Below are 24,425 nucleotides of genomic sequence, written 5' to 3'. Positions count from 1 at the left end.
AATGCACGGTTGGTTGCCTTTGACACAAAATATGAATTTTCAATTTTTTGTGGGTTACGATCTGTTAGCATTAGGCTATCGAATTGCATTTGAACCGTCCAATTTTCCAAGCTTAAATTTTTCCTCTTTATGAAACGAATAAGTATAAATCAGAGTAACGTCAATTAAAGGTAACACCGCAGCCTTGATATTTGTACACATATGTTTCAGACAAGCAATAAAAAACTAAAATATTTGTAAAGCAAAATCTGCAAACTTGCTTAACTAGAATTACATAACAGAACTATTAATTCCAAGGTGAAACGAATAAAATCTTTGAGTTTTATTAAAAGTATCAGTAAATAAAGTTACGAGACACATGCTCCGCAGGGAGTTATTTTTAAAACTGACACATTTTTCGTTTTAATTTCCATATTGTAAGGTCTTGAATGTGAAGTCGTAGGATAATTTATTTTCATCGAATTGTTTCGACTGTTTTGAATCAAAAGATTTAAATATTCAACAAGATAATAAAAAAGTTAAGCACGGTAGTCACCAAAATAAACATTGCTGTATAAAAATATTTTTTATTAATTTGTGCAATTCTTATACACCCATAGACAAAAATATGAAATATTTTGAAATTATCAAATCAATATAATTGATGTAACTTGCTAAAATACTAATAGATACTTAACCTTTGCAGGACCAATCTTTTATTAGAAATAACTATAGGGCCAAAGGGGAGTAAATAAATGTCCACATCTATATTAACCTTTAACTACGGGCGCCCCTCCATTAGTCATAACTACGTGCGCGGTGTATTCTGTACACCACCGACTAAAAACGCAAATAAAAGCCACAACTAGGTATTTTTAGTACATATATTGTATATAATAAATGTAGGCATATATTTAAGAGAATGTCTTAACATAAAAAATAATACATAACGAAAATATAAAGATTAGCAACAAATATAAGAACAAAAACTCAACCACTTCTTTTTCTCTAAAAATAACCTTCTTGAGATTCTTGTATATTAGCTTAACATTAAAAATATTATAAAACTAGTATATAAATCTAAAAACTAGGAGTAAATAATCATTCACAAATGAACATATTTGAGAATATGACTGTGTGCTATTCACTTTCGTTTTCTTCCTCGTTTGCGTCTACTAAATTACAATTTGCACAAATTGTAACAGAGTGCTCTTTACAAACCATTCTATTACATTTGTTGCAAGATATTGTTGTAACTCTATTTTTGCTCCTTCCACAACAATGGCACCTCCCCCGTTTTTTTTGCTGGTGGTTCTTCATCGTGGTCGTCTTGTACGTTTTTGTATTTCTTCAAGAATATTTTTAAATCCAGAGGTAAACTCTGTATTTCCGCCCTCTCAGAAAGATGAGGTCTTATCAATGCCAATGATAATTCTTTTAGAAAAACTTTTTTATATTTTTGAGGATTGTCGATGTTGGCAGCATTGTACAGGATCTGGCTGTTAATTCCGGCAATATTCAGGAGTTGAAAAAACAATGTCATTGGCCATCTTCGTGTTCTTCGGGATACCGAATAGGTACTGCACATTTTGTCTACAGTGTCTACGCCTCCTTTGTGTGAATTATAGTCTAAAATTATCATTGGTTTTCCTGTTTCGGGATCTACTGTAGAATTACTGTGCATGGTAGATAGGAGAATGACAGCTTTATTTTTTTTGGTGTGTAGGATACAATGGTAACTTCTTTTTGAAAACCAAAAGTGGATGATCCAATAGGTGTGTTTTTTCTTGGTAAAAACTCTGGAGGTAGTTCCCTTTTATTTCGTTTAAGTGTGCCAACCATCGTTATCTTTTCCTTCAAAAGGTCAATTGCCAACGGATAACTCGTATACCAATTGTCGCATGTTAAATTACGGTTTTTACCTTTCCAAGGTTGAAGCAGGCGATGGGTAATATCCGTTGGTGTGTTAGATTTTTTGTAGGGCCCTTCCGGTTGTTGACCACTATACACCTCAAAATTGAAAAAATTGTTAAAGGTTAATAAAAACATGCTTCTTTATTAAAACTAATTTAAAAGAAAATAAAAACAATTTTTTCTTCTTCCAGAGGGCTTCCATCTGTGAAGTTTTTGGGACCAACGTTCGTCAGGTGTTCTCAATAGGTGGTTAAAGGCTGGTTATGGACCAAGGAGGTAATATGCGATATCGACTCTTATACTGCAATAAAACTCTAAGAAATGTCCACCTGTTTCCCAACCAAAGGGTTGGGTGTTCTGGAAACAGAACTCGGCTCTGCCAGTAAATCTTACTCTCACGTTCTCGAAGACATATATGTCGCGTAACCACCGGGTATATGGCGTACAATGGATTATATAGCAGCGGAGGAAATATTATTTTGCTCCTTGGACCACCCTGTCCAACTTACAATGTAATTTATATAGCTGTGGGGGCACAGTTAATGCCACGGTATCCCGAATACAAAACTGTAGTGTGGCATTAGAGTGATGCCTCACTGTCCCAAGAGTACTATTTAGTGAGGCATCATATTGATGCCACCCGGGGCTGAACGTGATAATTTTGCTAGAACGAATAAAATAGCGAATAAACTTAAAAATACATAATTAATACATAAAGGTCGTGTACAGATGTAACATCAGTCATAAAACAGATTGCAGATAAAGCATTAGGATACAAAAGACCCGCCTTTTTATATTTGATTGACTTAAAGAAGGCATTTGTCAGAGTAAGTCTTAAAGATATAATACACCTCTGGTATAATAAAGAAATCTTGCTGGATACTATAAAAACAATTGAAAACGTCTGTCAAAACGAGAAGATGTAAGCACAAAGTAAAAGATCAAGTATATGAATGCAACTAAAACAAGAAATGTATTTAAAATCAAGCAAGGGGAAGAATATGATCATGTGTGTTTGGTTATGGTTATGGTAGATCGGGGAAGGACCCATTTATGAGCACTTCGAACACCTAGACCTCCTAAGACGGGCACATTGTATCACCCCTATCATAAGGAATAGGTCTATAAGGACCTATTCTTCGGCGTTTCTAGAGTCCAGGCTGTTCCGGGCTCCCATATGTGCAATAACCAGCAGGGGCACCAAGTCTTTCTGCCGTTCTGAAGTCTAATCTTTTAGTAACCTTGTGGCCTCACAGAAAGCATTAAGTATCTTTAATAAGGATTACACCCAGGATCTGCCACCTCTTGTAGGAAAGTGCCTTGTACTTCCAGAGGACATGTGAGGATGTTTCCTCTTCCTCATTACAAAGACGGCACAATGTGCTATTCGTCAATCCAAGCAGATAAAGGTGCCGCCTGAGTCTACAGTGGCCGGTAAGCATACTGACCACTAGAGAGTACCTTCTACGGTCTAGAAGGAGAAGTTAAACTGTAAGACTTTCGGATGACTCCACTTTGTGGAGCCGAGCCTGTCTCATACCTCCACAACTGGCCCAGCAATCCTGGAACCTCCGCAGAAGAAGCTCTCTGGGACTACTTCAAACAGTACTGAAGGGCACTCCAATTACAGGTTCGGGTCCCACCGACAGAGTAAATGAGCCCTGTAGTGCCAGGGCGGACAGGGCGTCAGCAATCATGTGTATTTAGGTTAATTTAATTTGGTTAAGATTTAATATGCCACTTTTTCAGATATCTTTTATCCTTGAACCACATTAGATTTATGATATACCAATTTATAAACAGGCGTATACTTAACATTTTTATAATGATAAATCCTCGGTGTTCTTCAAATTTTACATTAGCTTTTTAAACAAAATGCACTTTAAAAATGTTTTATGTGGGTTAATAATAGACTTTGGCGAGTTGCCAAATTGTTAAAAAAGCACAGGCGTGTAAACTCATATTGGCTTATTTTCAGCATCAGATACAATCTAAGCTAATCATATAGATTATTCAACAAAAATAAAGTAATTGAAATGTACGTATGCTTTTAAAAGAGATGGTTGTGAAGATATTTTTGCTATGGCATTTTATATTTAAAATAAAACTCAATCATTAAAAAACAAAAGAATGTGTTTATAAAATATCTTTTTCATTCCAGAAATTAAATATTTATTATCTGTTTTAGCATGAAACTTATCTCCATCTTTGCAAGGGGCACCTTACACATGTTCCTTTTGTTTTGTAGTGTAGTATTTATTTAGTTAGTCAATTTTGAGCAATTCTGTTATATGTTGTTTACATTTTACTCTGTATTCTTTTATTTTATCATTGATCACGTAGATACCAATTCAGTTCTTGTCTTTAATCTTCATTTTTATGCCTATGAACTCTTGTTTATGTGAATAGCACATACAACTCTTAATATCTTACAGCTGTACGCCCCCACTGCAGATAAAGATGAAAACGGAATAGAAGAGTTCTACAATGACATTAAAAAAGCACTAGACAGCACCAATAATAGAGATATAACAATAACAATGGGGGATTTTAATGCCAAATTAGGAAAAGGTAAATTCCAAGACATTATTGGTGAATTCAGACTAGGAATAAGGAACGAAAGAGGGGAAAGACTGACGGAATTTTGTCAGGTATTTGAAATGATAGCGACAAATACATTCTTTCAGTTACCACCACGTAGATTATATACATGGAAATCACCTATGGATAGCAAAGAAAAAATTATCAGAAACCAGATAGATTATATCCTTATCAATTAGAGATACCGTAACTCCATCAAATCGGTAAAGACATATCCAGGAACAGATGTGTCAACAGACCACAATCCAGTAATCGTAAAATTCGAAATCCACTTAAAAAAAATAAAAAATCAACAAAAGCCACAACAAATAAGCACTCTGCTAAAACACCCAAATATAAAAGAAGAACTAACGTTGAAAATTAACGAAGAGTTAAGCAAAACAATAATCAATGATAATGAAGACTCCAACGAAAAATGGGAAACATTTAAGAACACATTAATGATGCCAATTAAAGATACACTGAGTAGTCACAAAATCGATGAAGCTAAGACTCCATGGATGACAGATGAGATCCGGCAACTAATGGACAAAAGAAGATCATACAAAAACAAAAATGTAAACGAATACAAAGCCACACACAAGGAGATCAGGATAAAAATACGGGCAGCTAAAGAGAAGTGGTACAACGACAAATGTTTAGAGATAGAAGAACTCCAGAGAAATCATGCCAGTTTTGAATTGCACAAAAAAATTAAAGAATTAGCAGGTATAAGACGGTCCAACAATAGTAACGGCTTGGTTGATACGAATGGTAAAATAATATCTGATATCAAAAGCAAACTAAACAAATGGAGAGAATACGTCCAAGAGTTGTTTGAGGACAACAGGACACAACAAGATAGCATGAACGATTGCGAGGAACATGATATAGGTCCAAATATAACTAAGGATGAAATAATACATGCAATAAATCCGGCAAAATCTAATAAAACTGCGGGGCCTGATACAATTCCAACTTCCAACGAGCGATCGACTTGAAGCATTCGAGATGTGGACCTACCGAAGAATATTAAAAATAAGTTGGGTAGACCGAATAACAAATGTTGAGGTCCTCAGAAAGATGAAAAAGGAAATGGAAATCATGAATATGATTAAGATAAGAAAGTTGCAATATCTCGGCCACGTTATGAGAAGAGATTAAATATGTGTTGATACAAACCATAATGCAGCGAAAAATACAGGGAAAACGAAGTATTGGAAGAAGACGCATCTCCTGGCTCAACAATCTAAGAAAGTGGTATAATTGCAGTTCCATCGACTTGTTCAGAGCTGCAATCTCAAAAGTAAAAATAGCTGTGATGATTACCAATCTTCTTATAGGAGACGGTACCTAAAGAAGAAGAAGAAGAACTCTTGTAATGCCTTATACACTGCTGATGATAGTTCCGTATCTCTCTAGTTTCGGCACATGGCTTCTTCTCTTTGTGTATTTGGATAAGTAAGTGGTCTTCCCATTCTCTTAACATTTTATTGGTTCTCCATCTCCATGCTTCTCTCGTTATTTTTAGCAACTATTTCTTTCCTCATTTAACTATCCACTTTATTATTTCTGAATTTTATCTGTTCCACTATTATATGATTCCCTCTGTCTCTGTTCTTTCCTCAGTTTCTTCCTCGCCCATGTATTTCTCTTATAGTATTTTCTCCACACCCCTAGTATTTTCTATATCTATTTTTGATATAAGGTTGAATGCTCGAATAAATGAACTTTGATAAAATAAAAGTCAGATATCTCAAATGCTTCCTAGAGCATCTTCAGGGGCATTTCGTCGATTTTGGGCTATCCAACAATAATAGAATGTTATAAACATAAAATTGTACATTACACCACGCAATTTCCAGTAAAAAATAGTAAATTTCAAAAACGTAAGTTAAAAATTCTAATTTTTAAATAACTGGCCTAAATGTATATCACACCGTAGAAGTGTTTAGATATTGGGCGGGACGGTAATATCATTTGCGAACAATTAACCAATTAAGAGCAACATTGGAGTTTGATTAGTGAAACCTAAACGTAAACCAACCTCCTGAAAGCCTGAATCATATCAGCTAATACCGATACCGATAGTAAACACCTATACATAAATTTTTTACCGTTGTAGGTGTACAAAGATGCTTTTTTGTGTCCGCGTGCTGTCTACTAGTTTTTGTGTAGCTACTACATTAATTAGGCAAGTTCTTAAAGTTATTTTCTGGAATAAAATACTGGAATAGTGGATTAAAGAGTATATTTTTATGTTGTTTAAAATTTTGTCATTTATAAACGTTAACTATGGTTTAAATATTTATGATTTTGTTTAAAAAAATAACTGACATATAACTCGTCTCGAGCCTAACTAGTAAAACAACATATTTTTTTGCAACAATTATTTTTTATTCATCAAAATAATCTACTTTAGTGGCGATACACTCATTCCAACGCTTTTCTAATTTTTCGATGACGTTCTTGTAAAACGATTTATATTTCCCTTCAAAATAGACTTCAGTTTCGGAGATTACTTCCTCATCGGTGCAATATCTCTCATCACAGATCATTTTTTTTAGATCGGAAAAAAGGTGTTAATCACTGGGGGCCAGATCTGGGTTACACGGTGGGCGCAGAAGCAATTTAAAGCCTATTTCGTGTATTTTTGCCATTGTTTTCATCGACTTGTGCCCCGGTACATTGTCTTGGTGAAACAACAATTTTTTATCCTTGCAATGTGCATCTTAACAACTCATCTTTGCGATTTCGGTCTTCCAACGCTCCAATAAACCAATATAGTAGTCGCTGTTGTTTGTTTCTTCATGTTTCACTAAGTCAATGAAAATTTTTTCATTGAGATTTTCCACTTTTCCTGCGGTTTGTCGCATCTTTGACCGCTTTACGGTAAATGACTAGTGAGAAGCCAACAGTAAAGTAGTGGTATGAGTGGGAGAGGAAGTGCTAGGGAAAACATCTGATTAATGACCTCCTAGAGACAAATAATCTTAGTGGTGAAACGATGAAGTGCAACAGAAGTTTAGAAATAAAATAGAGGCTAGAAAGAGGTATGAGTTCTAAAAGAGAGGAAGATAAGGATATACACAAGGTAGCAAAGAAGGAAGCAAGGCGCGCTGTAGCTACTGTTAAGGAAAGACCGTCTGCACAGCTGTATGAAGAGTTGGAAATACCCGAGGGGATTAAAAGGTTATACAGCATTGCTAAAGCAATGCACAAATCATTAAAGGAGTTGACCTACGTGCGGAAGATTAAGACTGCGGATGGAAGAGTGTTAAGAACCGATGTTAAAATAAAATAAAGATAGTATGAGTACTTTAGAAAGTTGTTAAATGAAGAACATCAGAGGAGCGACGGAATGATGTGGTATACTAAATAAGAATGTAATACTGGGGATATCGAGAGATGAAGTTATGGAGGTGTTAAATAGGATGAAGAATAGTAAGGCAGTAGGTTCTAATGGAATACTTGTTGAGGTTGGAAAGGCTCTAGGAGAGGAACAAAATTTGGGAGAGAACTGTATAGCGAAGGTTAAGGACAGAGACATCGATAGGACAATGGATGCCTTGTTTGCGTTGATACAGTTGATAGAGAAATACAAAGAGAAAAAAAGAGAGCTACATTTGATATTTATAGATCTTAAGAAGGCGTACGACACTGTTCCTAGACAAGAGCTATGGAGATGTATGAGAAACAAATGTGTTCCTGAGAAGTACGTAAGGCTCGTGAAGGATATGTATGACCGAAAGTTTTCCAGTGACGGTTAGTTTGTATCAAGGCTCTTCACTGAGTCCTTACCTGTTTAATCTTGTTATGGATGTACTAACAGAGAAAGTAAGGAAGGCGGCTCCTTGGTCAATGCTCTTTGCTAATGATATCGTGTTAGTAGGGGAGAGTAAAGAAATGTTGGAGAAGGGGCACTTCTAGAGTGTTGGAGAAGGGGCTATTGAAGAGGGAGGACTTAACGGTAACAGGTCGAAAACGGGGAATTAGTGGTTGGGAGGAAGGAAGAACATGTAGAAGAATACATATATCTGGGTCAGAATATCAAGGTAAACAAAGAAAACCAAACTACCGAAATAAGCAGACGAGTAAGAATGAGATGGGCCGCATTTGGAAAACTCTCATACATACTGAAAGACAAAAAGATACCCCAAAACCTTCGAACCAAAGTGTTCGATTCTTGTTTCCTTCCCGTTCTCACTTACGGAGCTCAAACCTGGACATTCACAAAAAAGAACATGGACAAGATTCGAAAAACTCAGCGAGCCATGGAACGACAGATGCTTGGTATCTCACTAATAGATCGGCAAACGAACGAAACAATCCGGAACAAAACAAAAATAAAGGACGCCGCGAAACAAGCAGCTAAATTAAAATGGAAATGGGCTGGACACAACGAGCGTCTCGAAGATGGTAGATGGAACAAAGAAGTCGGAAACTGGCGACCGTACGATGCGAAGAGACCAAGAGGAAGACCCCAAATGCGCTGGAGCGACGATATCAAAAGAGTCGCAGGACCAATGTGGAAACGCCTAAATTAAAATGGAAATGGGCTGGACACAACGAGCGTCTCTAAGGTGGTAGATGGAACAAAGAAGTCGGAAACTGGCGACCGTACGATGCGAAGAGACCAAGAGGAAGACCCCAAATGCGCTGGAGCGACGATATCAAAAGAGTCGCAGGACCAATGTGGAAACGCCTAGCACACAACAGGGATGAATGGCGAGAAATGGGAGAGGCCTTTATTCGACAATTCGGATAGAAAAAGGGCTATAAAAAAAATGTCTTTTTTTAGGCGATTTTTTTATGTGCAAGACCTTACGAGACCTTACTGTATATGAAAATTATTGCTCGTACCTCGTATGATTTTAAAATAATGATTTGCTAAATTAATGTTTTCGAATTCATCCCAGATATGTGGTTTATAAGTTTATCATTGTTTAACAATAACTATTTAATAATGTCTATTTAATAGAATAGTAATTATTTCATCAACATTTTTATTTGTCGTTTTTTGTTGTTTTCGCCATGTCATACCCAAAAACGGATAATTAGAACCCACATAATTGATCGGGAGGACACGCTAATAAACCTGTCATTTCTATTAGTATTGTGTCTGATCATAATTATTACACACAATCCTTAATTCGAAATAAAAATAGACCACAGTCTAATATAATGCACGTGGGTGTAACCTCTCGTTCTCTAATAAATTGGTGATGATATACATGTACCAAACATGCAAGAAATCAAATAAGTAGTGTTCGAAATACTAAATCTTCCATTCAATGTTGCGATCGCAATCAATTTATATCTGGTGTGGGACAACCTTTCGGTAACGGGTATAAAAATAAATGTTTCTGTGTGTTTCAATGTGAAGTTTGAACTTGATCCAATTTAACTACATGAATAAGTGGTCAAACTAAATCCAAATCACAGGACCGTCTTTTAGGGAATTAAAATAATATTATCTATAATAATAATACTATATTTTTTTCGTCACAAATAACATATATTTATGACGTTTCAACTTTCTGATTGGAAAATCTAAGAAAGCTTTACAAATCAGATTTATTGAGATATAAAAAATATCAACGATGTTGCAAGCAAAAGTTAAATTATTACTCAGAACAGTGGCTTAAAACTATATTATCATGTACACTAAAGTATTCTAACAACTGCTATTGAAATAAATGTTCATGTTAATAAACTTCTTGAGATTAGGACTGAAAGGTTATTAAAGATGATAGATAATCTAACTAAAAATACAACAAATAATGGTGGAAAACATTCCACATCGTTATTGTAGTCGTCCACTTACTCATTCACTTAATTTATTTCACTAAATTACTTCAATTCGTTTATGTTTGTTTTGGACCATCTCCGTAAAATCTTTTTCCTAAAATTAGTGTCAAACTTACCAAAAAGTTTTGATTCGGTGGAATATTATTAGTCAAAAATGATGTTATGAAACACGTTTTAAGAGAGATGCAACAGCATCATTAACATAAAAGGTAAACTAATGAATAAATTTAATTTGTTGTATGATGGAGTTGATTGTTTATTTTACGTCGTAGACATTTAAATCGTTGCATAATACAATCCTCTCATTTTCCAGTGATTTATTTATAGATAGTCCAGGAAAAATAAGCCACGATAAGAATATGTAAATATATATATATATATATATATATATATATATATATATATATATATATATATATACACTTTCTATAATATATTTTATAAAATCTGAATACGCCATTCTAATTAAATTAATAATTAATGTTAATTAGCACAGGATATTACATTTATTACATTAATTATATTAATTGAAGAAATTCGCAATCCTATTAAGTAAAAAAAAAGTAGAAAAAAGATTGAAATCTTAAATATTTTAATAAAATAAAACAGTTACAATATAACAGATGGTAAAAATTTAAAATCAATAAATAATGAATTAGAACGCATTTGAAATTGTAAATGTTCCAAAATATTTTCCCAATATACTTAAAAAAATTCATACACCTTTTCAAGGTGTTTTATATTAGGATTCGAACCAAATGCTAAACTTCTTGGGGTTGTTACAGTTGATTCAATATGGCGTGTCTCCAACTTTTCTTAATTATTTCTTGTAACATATATTCTTTCTGGTAACTCCTTTCAGTATTATGTTTATATGGTATTAAGCCACAATTTACTGTAATGACAATTCTATTTTTAACTAAATAAGTTTCTTTCCGAAAATAGTTTTCAAAACAGATTTTTTCAAAAATTCTGGGAAATGTATAACCAACAAGTTGTTGTTTGTAGGTTATGTTTTTTCAAATTGATAGTTGACTTTTGGCCTCTATATTATAGGCAACAACATGCGTATGGTTGAAAAGTCTGAAAGTGATGTTTTTACCCTTGGAATATCAAATTAATACCCCTTATATGTTTGTTATGTGTGTTAACGTAGAGTATATGTTAGTGTATTGTGTGTTGCATATATATTGTGTCTGATTTGTGATTGATAGTCTCCGAAATCCTAATACCACACTATTGTTGATATATTCTTGTTATTGACATCTAGTATTGGAAAGCAAAGCTTGCTACATTCTGCTGACGGATCAAGTATGGCTGACTTTCAGCTGAAAAAAATCGGCACATTTTCATCCAACAAAAACTTTGCTTGTAAGTATGACAATGATATTCTGGATGTCTTGTTTTATTACTTTAAATATTGCTATGAGTATCCTATAAACAAAACTCTAATTGTTTTATGCACACAAAATTAATAACTTGTACAAAGAAAGTATTTTTTAGGTTATCTTAAGTTTTTTCAAAAGCTGGAGTGAATAGCAATATATTTTTTTTGTTTGTTTTCATCCTTCAGTACAAATAACTAACAGCTGATCGTGATTTGTATCTTTTAGCATATTAATGACGTACGGAACATATAAAGCAATTACTGTTGTACATAATGGTGGTAGTTTAAGAAAAGTTGCAGAAAAATATGAAATAGAGCATACTGTACCTACTATATACCTAGATATGGGTGATACAATAGTCAATAGCCTTAGTCTAAGTGTCTGAAGAGTTCACCCCCACCCAATTGGTCCCCGTCCCGATGTACCTTTACTATATAGATGTATGAAAACAGATGTCAATTGACTTACTTACTTTACGAATGCTAATATATATATTTAGGGATTCTACAGTATTCACTGCCTTCCCTCGCTCAACCGTTTCCATCTCTCTCTGTTGTTCCATTCTCCATCGTTTAGGCCTCTCTTACTCATGGCGTCGTCTACTTCGTTCCTCCAGGATTTTCGGGGTCGTCCTCTTTTCCTCCTTCCTATGGGGTTCCATTCGGTTATTCTCTTTATCCATCTGCTGTCGCTAGTTCTTCTTACATGGCCATACCACTTTAATCTTTTTTGTTCTATATATGTTAGTATGTCTGTTTCTATTGATGTTCTTTGCTTTATTTCGTCATTACTTCTCCTATCCATTTTTGTTAATCTGCAGCATCTTCGCAGGCTTTCCATCTCTGTTGCTACTATCTTACTGCTGTTTTTCTTGTTTATGATCCAATTTTCAGCCCCATATGTCATAATACTTCGCACTAATGTTTTATAAATCTGCGTTTTTGTCTTCATATTTAGGTGTCTATCCCACCATACTGAGTTAAGTTGTCGGATTGCTGTTCTTGTTTGTCCTAATCTTTGTGTAATTTCTTCCTCTGTTGTTGCCTTTTTCGTGTTTATAAACCCCAGGTATTTGAATTTATCCTTTCCTTTGATTGTTATGTTGTCATCAATCTGTAGATCTTCTATGTCTTCTTCACTTGTAGATAGGTACTCTGTTTTCGCGAGGTTAATATCTAGGCCAGCCTTGATATATTCTTCTTGTAGTTTCTTCATCATGTAGCTGAGGTCGTCTTGGTCTTGTGCAATCACTACCTGGACCTGATTTTGTCCATAGCTTTCTAGTACGATACAAGAAAGCGCTCTCGGCTCATATGTGTCAAAATATAAAATGGTTTAGAGCAGTTATTCCTAAAGAGACTGTCCGTGTCGTTAACTTTTTGCTGCTGCTGGCGATGGAATCATCCTACTGACATATGTGATATATACAGCACAGCATCTCTATGACACCTGGAGAGTTGGGAGGCCACCAAACTCCAGATACAAGCAAACAAAGTCAGGATAATTTAATTCTTATAACTTTCAAGACTGGTCAAGATCATGATACCTCAGTTATTAAAACTCAATGGAGTAAAGACGACAACTTAGCCTCACACCTATCTGTAGAATTCATTAAAATTTGCCAAGGACATAACCTCAAATTTGTTTTTTTGTAAAGCAACTCTATATATCTTACACAGTCTCTTAAAGTGGCTTTTTTCCACCCAATTAAACAGACTTGGGAGTTCCATCCTCCTAAAATATAACCAAATATCGAGCAGAAGTAAAGCCTTTTTGCCAAAAGATCGATTTCTAAGTATTCTTAATAAGGTCTCTCTTAAGAGCTATATGCCACTAAAAGATATTAATGTTATTTCTGGTTTCAAAAAATGTGACATTACTCCATTGGATACAAATATAGTTCTAGACATGCCGCCTTTTTCCAAAGGTTCTGAAGTTAACAATGAAACTTCCGCTGAAGTATTAGATGTGAGCTTCAAACAGTACATGAAAGCTATGAGATAGTCTGACAAACCAAAGATAAGCCAAAAAATAATCAAAGTATCGATCTTTAATGACAAAAGCGTCGCAGTTGTAGAGTTTTAAACAGCAATTCTAATGACAAAAGATGAATGTATAAACAGCAGCACATTAAAAAGCAAAAAACCTGTTACAGATCATGAATCAACTCCTGAAGAGTTTGACTATTCACTGCAAGACAGTGATGCATAATGGAGGTACAATTTTCCCGAAGAGAATTAATTTTCAATCGCGGTCTTAAAGAAAAATCATTTGTCAAAGTTTTTATTTGGGGTCTTTGCCTTTGTCAAAGTTATGTAAAATACCAAAAATTCAGTTCGATTATACGTTGTCAAGGTTGGTGAATTTTGTGAGGAAAGATATATTGGAAAGTTTTACAAAAAAAATCTTCCATGGCTTAATATTTTCTGAAACAGATAAAGATGCTCTTTTGAAGCACCTGATGATGTGATCCGCAAGCTTGGGAAACCAAAATTGCACACATCTATAAAATTAAAGGACTAATCATTTTGACGATGATTTTGATAGTTTAACAATACAATAAATCATTAATTTTACTTACAGTTACCAGAAGTTAATAACTATAAATCAATAATGTTAAATATTGGTTTAAAAATGTTTTCTGTAACTTTCTTTCAATTTTACTTTATGTGTCAATGAGCTATCCATTTTTTAAATGAGTCAAATAGGTACATTGTCTGAACAGAATCACGTGTTGATATTTACCCTTTGTTAGTTAAAACAGTGATATACTTACAAGCGTTGTCTTTCACGCAACTTCATGGGATGAATAGCAACAGATATATTTATAAATTTTTTTTTGTAATATGAATAAATCAAAAAAAAAAAAAAATCATAAGAACGAAAATTCGAGAAGCCAAAGAAAAATGGTTTTCCAACGAATGCAGGGAAATAGAACAATACGAACGAAAAAACGACAGTTACAATATGCACAAAAAAATAAAATCAATGACAAACAAGAGGAAATTCAATAAGTCACCCAACAGCATAAAAGATGGCGATGGAAATCTTATCTCGGAGCCATCAACGATCTTAGAAACATGGAAATCATACATAGAAAAATTATTTGCATCTGACAGGACTGATGATCACCTATATGGAGAAGGAGAAACAGGACCTTCAATCCTTAAATCGGAGATAGAAGATGCCATTGCAGCACTAAAAAACAATAAGTCAGCAGGTCCGGACAATGTACCCTGCGAAATATTAAAGATCCTATGTAAATCAGACAAACAGTTCCTTGATAATCTAGTTGAACTTTTTAACAACAACATATAATAGCGGTAAAATCCCGGAGAACTGGCTGCAGTCAACATTTATTACAATCCCGAAGAAATCAAATGCCCAGATCTGTGATGACTACCGGCTTATAAGCTTGATTAATCATGTCACTAAAGCGTTCACTAAGATCATTCATAGAAGAATATATGATAAATGTGAGTCAAATATTGAAAGATCGCAGTTTGGCTTTCGGAAAGCGCTTGGAACTAGAGAAGCAATTTTCGCTCTCCAGGTGCTTATACAGCGGTGTAGAGACGTTGATAAGGACGTGTATTTGTGCTTTGTGGATTTTAGAAAAGCATTTGACAATGTCAATCATGAACAATTGATAGATATTCTGCGAAAGACAGGTATTGACGACAAGGACATTCGAATTGTGGCAAACCTATACTGGGGTCAAACAGCAAGAGCAAAAATTGGCAACGAACTCACTAAAAGTGTGCAGATCAAAAGAGGTGTCCGTCAGGGTTGTATATTATCCCCACTCCTATTCAATATTTATTCCGAAGAAATATTTAATAAATGTATGGAAAATGCAAATGAGGGCATAAAAATAAACGGCGAGTTAACGAACAATATAAGATATGCCGACGACACGGTGATCCTTGCCAGTACCATAGACGAATTACAGCAGGTAATGGAAAGAGCTTATTCAGTTAGTGAGGAATATGGCCTGAGCCTCAACTTCAAGAAGACAAAGTGGATGCTGATAAGCAGGAAGCAACAGCCTGCTCGACAGTTACGGATAAGTAACATACTAATTGACCATGTAGAATCTTATGTGTACCTTGGCACCAACGTAAATGCAAAATGGGAACAGGCCACAGAAATTAAGGCGAGAAAAGAACGAGCTAGAGCAGCATTTAGCAATATGAAAAAGCTCCTCATAAGCAGGGATTTGTCTCTTCCCCTAAAACTACGTCTAGTTAAATGCTACATTTTTCCGATCTTACTGTATGGTGTGGAGGCCTGGACGCTGACGGAGACGCTCACGAGAAAACTAGAAGCATTCGAAATGTGGGTGTACCGACCCATTCTTCGTATATCCTGGACCGAACATGTCACCAACACAGAGGTAATCCAAAGAATCGGAAAGAAGAAAGAAATCGTGAATACAATTAAACAAAGAAAGCTTGAATATCTAGGCCACATATTGAGACACGATAAGTACCGTCTACTGCAATTGATTGTCCAGGGAAAAATAGACAGTAAGCGGGGCCAGGCAGGAGAAGACACTCGTGGCTCCAAAATCTGAGGAAGTGGTTCGGGCTTACATCGGTCGAACTATTCAGAAGCGCCGCAAATAAGATCAGAATTGCCATGTTAATAGCCAACGTTCGCAACGGACAGGGCACTTGAAGAAGAAGAAATATGAATAAGAATAAGTTAATTTTGTTTTCAATAAATTAACTTGTAGGCAGTACCATAGTCATACCAAGTTTTTAAGCACTTAACATATTTCTGAGTTCAAACAGAGTAAGTAGTAGCTGTGGTCTATGGTAATCAAGAGACAAAAAACTGTTGCTATAAGCTATACACCCCATTTTACGGTAGATGATTATTTGTATTGCATGTTATTTGTATTATTGATGAATTAGTATTTCTAAACTGTATATAAGACATAACTTTCATCTTTAACATTTTGCATATTATAATACTATTAGATATAGTTTGCAGATGGTTCTTTGTAGATCACTTTCAAAATTTTCTATTATCAGCTGATCATCGGCAAAAGTGATTATTTTTTGAAGCGAAGTTTCTATAATGAAGTTTCTATAATGAATTATTTTTTCTCTATAATAAAATGCTAAATAAAAGAGCGTCACGACTAGCGTCATGAAATAGCATTTCTTCTCATAATTTCACTAATCTCAATCAATATGGTTCTTGTTATCATATATTTATTATAAGCAGGTTTAAATTAAAAATTGCATGAAAAAGAGCTAACAAAATATAGACATTAAATGAGAGGTAAAAGATTAAAAGAATATCTGCCAATAAAAGATCCGATTCGTAACGATTGTAAAAATTTAAAAGTCATAAATGTCATTCATTTAATAACAATTATTGAATCATCTGTTTAAATTTTTCTGACCCTTGTATTAAAATAATTTCATGTAAATATTTTGAAATACCTTATTTAGATTATACAATAATTAAATTTACTATCAATTGATATTTATAAATATTTTATTATTAATTTAATATTTCGTCTGAATCTGACATGTCTGTCAGAAGTAGATGTATGCTTTGTTAATACGTTAGTAGGTAGCGTTAATTTGTTCAAAATATAAATCATAAATAAATAATAAAATTACTTTATTTAATTTTAAAATACCTATTAGCTAAATTTTAAAAATACAGAAAAAATATTCATTAAAAACAATTTTTTGCAGGTTTATTATTTGTTAGAAACGATGCTAAAATTGTCCGCGGAAGTTAAGTAATATATTTGTAAACAATAATTATGTTTTTTTAATTAACAAATTGGTTTAGTAAACAACGGGAAGATTTTTGTTCCATAATTCATAATAATTATTCTCGATCGTATTCAGAATACAAGAGAAAAAAATAAACCAAGCTAAAGAAAGCTTTATCAGTTTTTTAAAATTAGTTCTACAAACTTTTAATTAAAATGATTTGATTATAATAACTGTCAAAATTCGGGCATACCGTCTAATCCGTAAAGTGTATTCCTGTTATTCCTGCAATGTGCACAAACAGAAGAAACTCGCGCACTTGGCACTGTTGGTTTTCTTGGCGGTATCACGAAATAGCACCGATCACCGCGATCCAATATCTCAGGAATTTTCTGTTGTTCTATTCAGAGATCAGCTCCTGCTAGTCGCCGGCGCGAACCGTCTCTGTCAGACGCGATGTTGCCGGGTCACTTTTTCTTAGATCTTGGAATTATATGAAATATATTTTTAACTCGACATCGTTTATCAACCATATCCAGTTTTACAATTGTTATCCTCAAATTAATCCTCAAATTATCATCATCATAATTATGTAGCGCTTCAACTCTTAAGTGTTTGCTGACTATACAACTTCTTTCCAATTAGCTCGGTCTTCTATCAACCTATAGTCAAATTGTGATGTTTAATTTTTGAAAATCTGATAGGATACTGCCACTTCATAGCATTTGGTAACAAAACTGGCTTGTTTTCTTGTCGGCTTAGTCGTTGGGGTTTAATCTATTGAAGAATATTTTATTAAGGAATTAATTTATTAAACACAACAATAAAATTAACAACCAAAGGGATAATTAATAAACTGAATGAAATTATAACATTAACAAAAGAACAGCAACATGCATCGATGCTATATTTATAATGAAGCAAGTTCAAGAGAAATCATTAGAATACAAAAAACCGGCATATCTATGTTTCGTGGACCTTAAGAAGGCATTTGACTGGGTTAAATTAAAGGGAATAATCAAAACGATCGAAAATATCTACCAAAACGACACAATAAAAGTAAAATAAAAAGAACTAACTGACCCTGTTCAAGCTGGCAAAGGGATAAGATAGGGAAATTCCCTGAGTCCTCTGTTGTTTAACCAAAAATATCGGGAAAGAAATGAAAGACATAGTTTACACAGCAGTCATCAGACTGAGAAGACAAAAAAGATGTTAGAAACACCAGAGATAAAAGAAAAATTGATGGTCAGACACTATGGGACAGAGCTAGAAGTACAAATATACGACGTAGATGCAAAGTGGAGAACATCAAGAACTGGGTAAAAAATAGAAGAGTAGAATGGAACGATCATATAAGCCGAATGACAACAAATAGAGTAGTAAAGACAACAAGAGACAGTTCCCCAATAGGAAGACGATCGGTAGGAAGACCGCGAAATGAACGACAACTTACTGGAGGCACATTTTAGGTGCTTCAAACGGTCCTACAGCAATGTCGATCGAAGTTCCGATTTTATTATGCTCAACTTAGAAAATATTCTCTCACAAGTACAACTTGTTACAGGAATTGTGGCACATTTTACCATTAGTTGGTTAAACACTGGAAACATCGATTTTCTATTATGCTGAGAGATCCAATCAAGTCAGTCGAGAGCTTTTGAAGGTTAAAAATTGTTACTTTTGAAGTTATACTTCTATACGCGCGCTCCACGTTGGAAATTTGTATGGGAGTGAATCTGTGAAACCATTACATATGTAAGATAATGAGTAAGAGAGAGACAGAAGATATATTTTCTCTCTCTTCCCCTCTCAAATATAAAAATGTTCCTTTTGTATATATATTTAATATTATATATATAAATATATATATATATATATATATATATATATATATATATATATATATATATATACATATACATATAATATTATATATAATAAAATATTTATTAATATTATTATTTATGTGATATGTTTTGTATTATTTATTAAATGTTCATAATTATATTAGTCTTTTGTATTTCAAAATAATAATCTCAATAAATCACTGTATGACCCAGAACTGTCAATTTTTAAATACATTTGTGTCATGACCTCGGTAGTATAGTAGTCAGTATCCCCGCCTGTCACGCGAGAGACCGGGGTTCGATTCCCAGTCGGGGAGGACTTTTTTATGGACTTATTACATGGTAAATTAAACATATGCGTAAATAGAAAAGTTATGTATATTATTGTCATTTTTAAATACTTATGAATATTGCATTTTATAATTTTGCATTATACATATATGAAAATAAAAATATACATTTTCATCAAAATATTGATTCAATCCTTCATTTACTATACTCCTATTACAGGTCAAATGTTGTTTATTAATTGTTAGTAAGTTGTTATTAATTCTGTTTCTCTTTCTGCTATGTCTTACCTATAGCATTACATATGTAATGATTGTGCAGATTGACTCCCAAATAAATTTGTAACGGCGAATGCGTGTATAGAAGTGTAACTTTAACCGGCAGTCCCACTGGACTGCCACACCCGTTTTTTTTTAAGTCTTACTTCAGCTTCTATCAAATCTACATGGAGGTGTATTTTAAATCTTGATTTCCTAGCTCATCCATATTTAATGATATGATTTTGCCTACTGAATAAATAATTTTTTTTATTCTTCGTCAAATTTATCATTGATGACTGAATCATTCGGTCTAAATTTAAATTAACTTTGATCAAATGAAAGGCAGATATCGAGCACAGTTTTATTAACTAAATCATGCCCAAGTACTTTCGCTACCTAGAGCAACTTCAGGGGCATAAATTTAAATTTATTTTCAGCATCTTATATACTAAAACGCTAAGCCCTTTTCTTGTCCACCACTTTACTCAAAAACCATATTAGATAATTAAAATATTTTTTCGGAATATTATTAATATTACGTATGAGATTGTCAAGATATACTTTTGGTACAAAAATTCACTTCCGGTTTTGAGATGACCGGAAGTTAAAATTTACTTTAAGTTTTAGACCCCACAATGTATATATGGATCGAAATGTCTCGTCGAGACGAATCTAAATATGTACTTCCGGTTGCGATCCGACACCGGAAGTGACCCGAAACGGGCATAAAACGTCAAGATAGAGCAAATCTGACACCGGATTCGTGATCAGCATGCAAAATTACCTGCTAAATGATATCCATGTCGACATTTGATGAACTAAAAATTGCATTCCGGTTTTGAGGTCGACTTCCGGTTTCGTTTTTATTAGTCAAATCAATAGAGAATTCAACGTAGAGTTCAAAAATGTAAGTTCACGAAATTATCATTTATAGTTTTTGAGTTATTGATAAAAATATTTTTACTTCCGGTCATTGTATATATTGTATATTTTTCTCGCAAAATAAAAATTTCATTTAAAAAACTCGATGTCGAGTTGGTCCGCTAGTTATTATCTAATCTAGTAGATATAAAAATGTGAAGACCCAAATACATCTAGCAGCAGAAGAAGCAGATTGTAAGGGAAAATGACCAAAGAAGATGAGATAAGAATATAAATTTATGCCCGAAAAACAGATGCTCAAAAGACAGATACAGACCATTTTTTATATTTCTTGGCTATCTTGCTGATATAAAAAATAATACGAATAACGAAATCAGGAGAAGAATCCTCCTTGCTAACGTATGCTACATTGGCATATGAAACAACTAAAATCAAGAAATCTCACGAGAAGTATAAAAACTAAAATTTATAAAATTCTGATTAGACCAGCTTTAACAAACGGCTCTTGAACACTTACTCAAAACATGTGAATATCATGGGAACTTTTGGAAGAAAAGTCCTATAAGGACAGTATATATGGAGTTGTAAATGACCTATAATAAATTATGAAGGAAATAGTTTAATTTTAATTTATACAGAGAACCAAATATCATAGAACCAATTGAATTTAATAGATTAATATTGATACGGCATGTCTGCCTGAAACTATGATGTTTGAAATACCTGTGGGGCCAAGAAGACCAGCTTTAACAAACGGCTCTTGGACACTTCAAAGACGTATGAATATCTTGGAAACTTTTGAAAGAAAAGTCGTTAGGAGAGTATATGGAGCTGTAAATTTCCTATAATGAATTATGAAGAAAATGGTTTAATTTTAAGTTATACAGAGAACCAAATATTAGAAAAATAATTGAATTCAACAGATTAAGATGGGTGGGGTATGTCTTAAAGACGAAAGATGAAGAACTGGCTTGAATTTCGATGTTTGAAAAACCTGTGGATAGAGACAAGGCAAAAAGAAAAACATTTTCTAGACTATGTGAAAGCAGATCTACATTGTATATGGAGAATACCTACTGAGTACTACTGACCCTGAATAGAAATTCTGGAAGCATCTTTTATGGAAAGCCGAGGATCATCAAAGACTGTAGAGCTATAATAAAGAAGTACTTCGTTATTTAGCAAATCTTAATATCTAATAGTTCTGTTACATTATTCGGCTAATTATTATCATCCTGTAATTATTAATAAATAAATAAATTGTTTTTAATAATAATGCTATATTTACAGAGATACGAATTTGTCGTTTATTATATAGGTATGTATATTTCACGTAGCTCAGTACTACTCTGTCCTTTTCTGGTTCTGAAATAAATATAACCAACAAATAATTAAAATCAACAAGATTTATAATTTTAGTAAAGTCCGTACCAAATGAATACGACCGGCAACACAGCAACTGAGCTAAGCGTAGGAAGAAACGCATGCGTCAATTCGTACATGAACGAGACCAAGATGTGTTTAAAGCGTGGGCGAAGAATTGGGTACGATTGAGAATGCCCGAAACAGGTATATTGCAAGGTAAGCTACTGGGGGTCATTTAAAAGCTGAAGGCCTTTAAAATTTCTGGGAATAAATAGCGGTCAGCCGTCTTGCTGTTGTGCACGTAATATCTCGTGGGTCGAACTGGAATTTTGTCATAGCAGGAAGGTATTGTCATGTGGGCGCATATGTGCAGATGTTAAAAAATGCTAATAACAGCAGATTGAAAGTTTTCTGTGATGTATACAAATATGGCAAGAAAGAATGTTATTTTGTTTTATTGTAATTTATAAAGTCTTACGTTTGCAGTTACAATCACAAAACGGGACGTTTGATGTTGATGCCATATGAAGATTTGTGCAAACTCATTGGCGTGCTTTACTGCACCTTTAAACAAAAGTTAGGTATTCCGTAGGTATTACTATCATACAACCATTCAGAAAAAGCAAACTCTAAAATGTGGAAGTAACGATTATAATAATGGACGATTTCTAAGCCAAAGTTAGCAAAGGACAAAGTGGAGTTTCTTTAGGATTGTTTGGGCTAGCTGAACGTAACATTTTGTGTATCAGTAGTCGCACACGGTCTACTACACCGTTCATAAAATGACCAGTAGTCCTCTGGATGCATTTTGTTTAAATTTCAATAAAACAATCTATTGTTTGTAGTTTTTCTTATATTATTTACATATTTTGTATATTTAAAATGTTTATTTACGTAGCACAAAAAATAGTCCACAATTTTTGTAATAGTTTGACTTATTCTATTTTTTACTAAACAAATTACAATTAATTTAAAATAAGAACATGACATATCAGTCTTCAAGAATGATCTTAAACAAAAATAAAACATTTCACTAATTCGGTAAGACTTATTACAAATAAATATAAGAGATGGCAAAAAACGTATTAAAATTAAGCCGGATTATTGTTACAGTCATTGCAAATTGGATTTACAATCGAACAAAACTATTTCGTTTTTATTCTATTTAAATCCACAGTCTCCACACCTCCCAATTGCCCCCGGAGTTCTTTGAACTGGCACGCCATCTTCATCCAAATAACAGATCTCCTTCAGTCGAATCCTTATTGTCTTGGGTATACAGTGATGAGTGCCTTAAGAACCGGCAAAATAACGCAAAAGATAGAAAACATAATACGTTGTGAATAAAAAGAGATGAAAGTAGTAGAGGTGGGAAATTATCGATAGAAACCTCTAATTTACATTACATTACATTAGGACTATCGATAGTTTCCCACCTTTAGACGTTAGCTTATGAGCTAGTTGACTTCAGTCATAATATTACAAGTATGACGTCGAACATTAACATTTTTTAAATTTCGCATAAAGTAAAAACTGATTGAAGGCAATAAAGCAAATGTAAGTAAACAGTAGTAATTTGATAAATACAGAATAACAAGCTATGATAATTCTGTATTGAGCAGAGTGTATGCGACGTCTCAAATCACAGTTTATTATTGATCAATACTTTAATTTTGGATAAAAACATACTCGTACTTGAACTGTTTTTACTTACATTACGTGATACGTATTACTATGACTAAAGTCACCCAGCTCATAAGCTAACGTCTAAAGGTGGGAAACTTTCGATAGATCTAATGTAATGTAAAGTAAATTATAGGTTTATATCGATAATTTCTCACCTCTACTACTTGCATCTCTTTTTATTTCACACCGTATTATGTTTTCTATCTTTTGCGTTATTTTGCCGGTTCTTAAGGCACTCATCCCTGTATAGACATTTTTGGCTTCGATTCTTGTGGTGGTTGTACATAAGGCTAAATGCTAAATTTGTAAAAACTTCTCGTCGGATCTTTGTGGAATTTGGTATGTTACAATTGTAAAAAACAAAAGAATTTATTGCTGTAACATTTAAAAGGTTCTACAAAACAACCAGAGGCCATCTTCTACTACAAAGTGTCACATCATATTGTGCGCATAATTTACCTACGTTATCACCGCTTTTTGTGCTGTTACCCTAACCCTTAAGCAACGCCGATTTGTCACGCCTGCTCGCAACAACGAAATATCTCACAGTATGTATTCCTTTCTCTGATTATCTTTTTCTCCAAACCATCTCTAAAGTACCATTTTCTCTCATTACCGGCACTCTCCAGCACGTACTTCCCCTCTTTTTTATCCCTAGTTGGTCTAAATATCAAAAATCGA

General features: G+C 33.8%; 1 protein-coding gene across 2 annotated transcripts in view; it reads right to left on the bottom strand.

Moving 5' to 3' along the window:
• LOC140439066 (uncharacterized) overlaps positions 1-17,832 on the bottom strand; it is a 65,698-nt gene extending 47,866 nt beyond the window's left edge. For both annotated transcript variants that reach the window (XM_072528719.1, XM_072528720.1), the window contains exon 1: positions 17,667-17,832. The gene's annotated coding sequence lies outside the window, so the exon portion shown is untranslated. The remainder of the gene's footprint in view (positions 1-17,666) is intronic.
• Positions 17,833-24,425: the final 6,593 nt, after the last annotated feature.

Source organism: Diabrotica undecimpunctata, chromosome 4 (assembly GCF_040954645.1).
Source record: "Diabrotica undecimpunctata isolate CICGRU chromosome 4, icDiaUnde3, whole genome shotgun sequence".
Taxonomy (NCBI): Eukaryota; Metazoa; Arthropoda; class Insecta; order Coleoptera; family Chrysomelidae; genus Diabrotica; species Diabrotica undecimpunctata.
The sequence above is the reverse complement of the archived record's forward strand: the minus strand, read 5'-3'. Positions and strand labels throughout refer to the sequence as shown.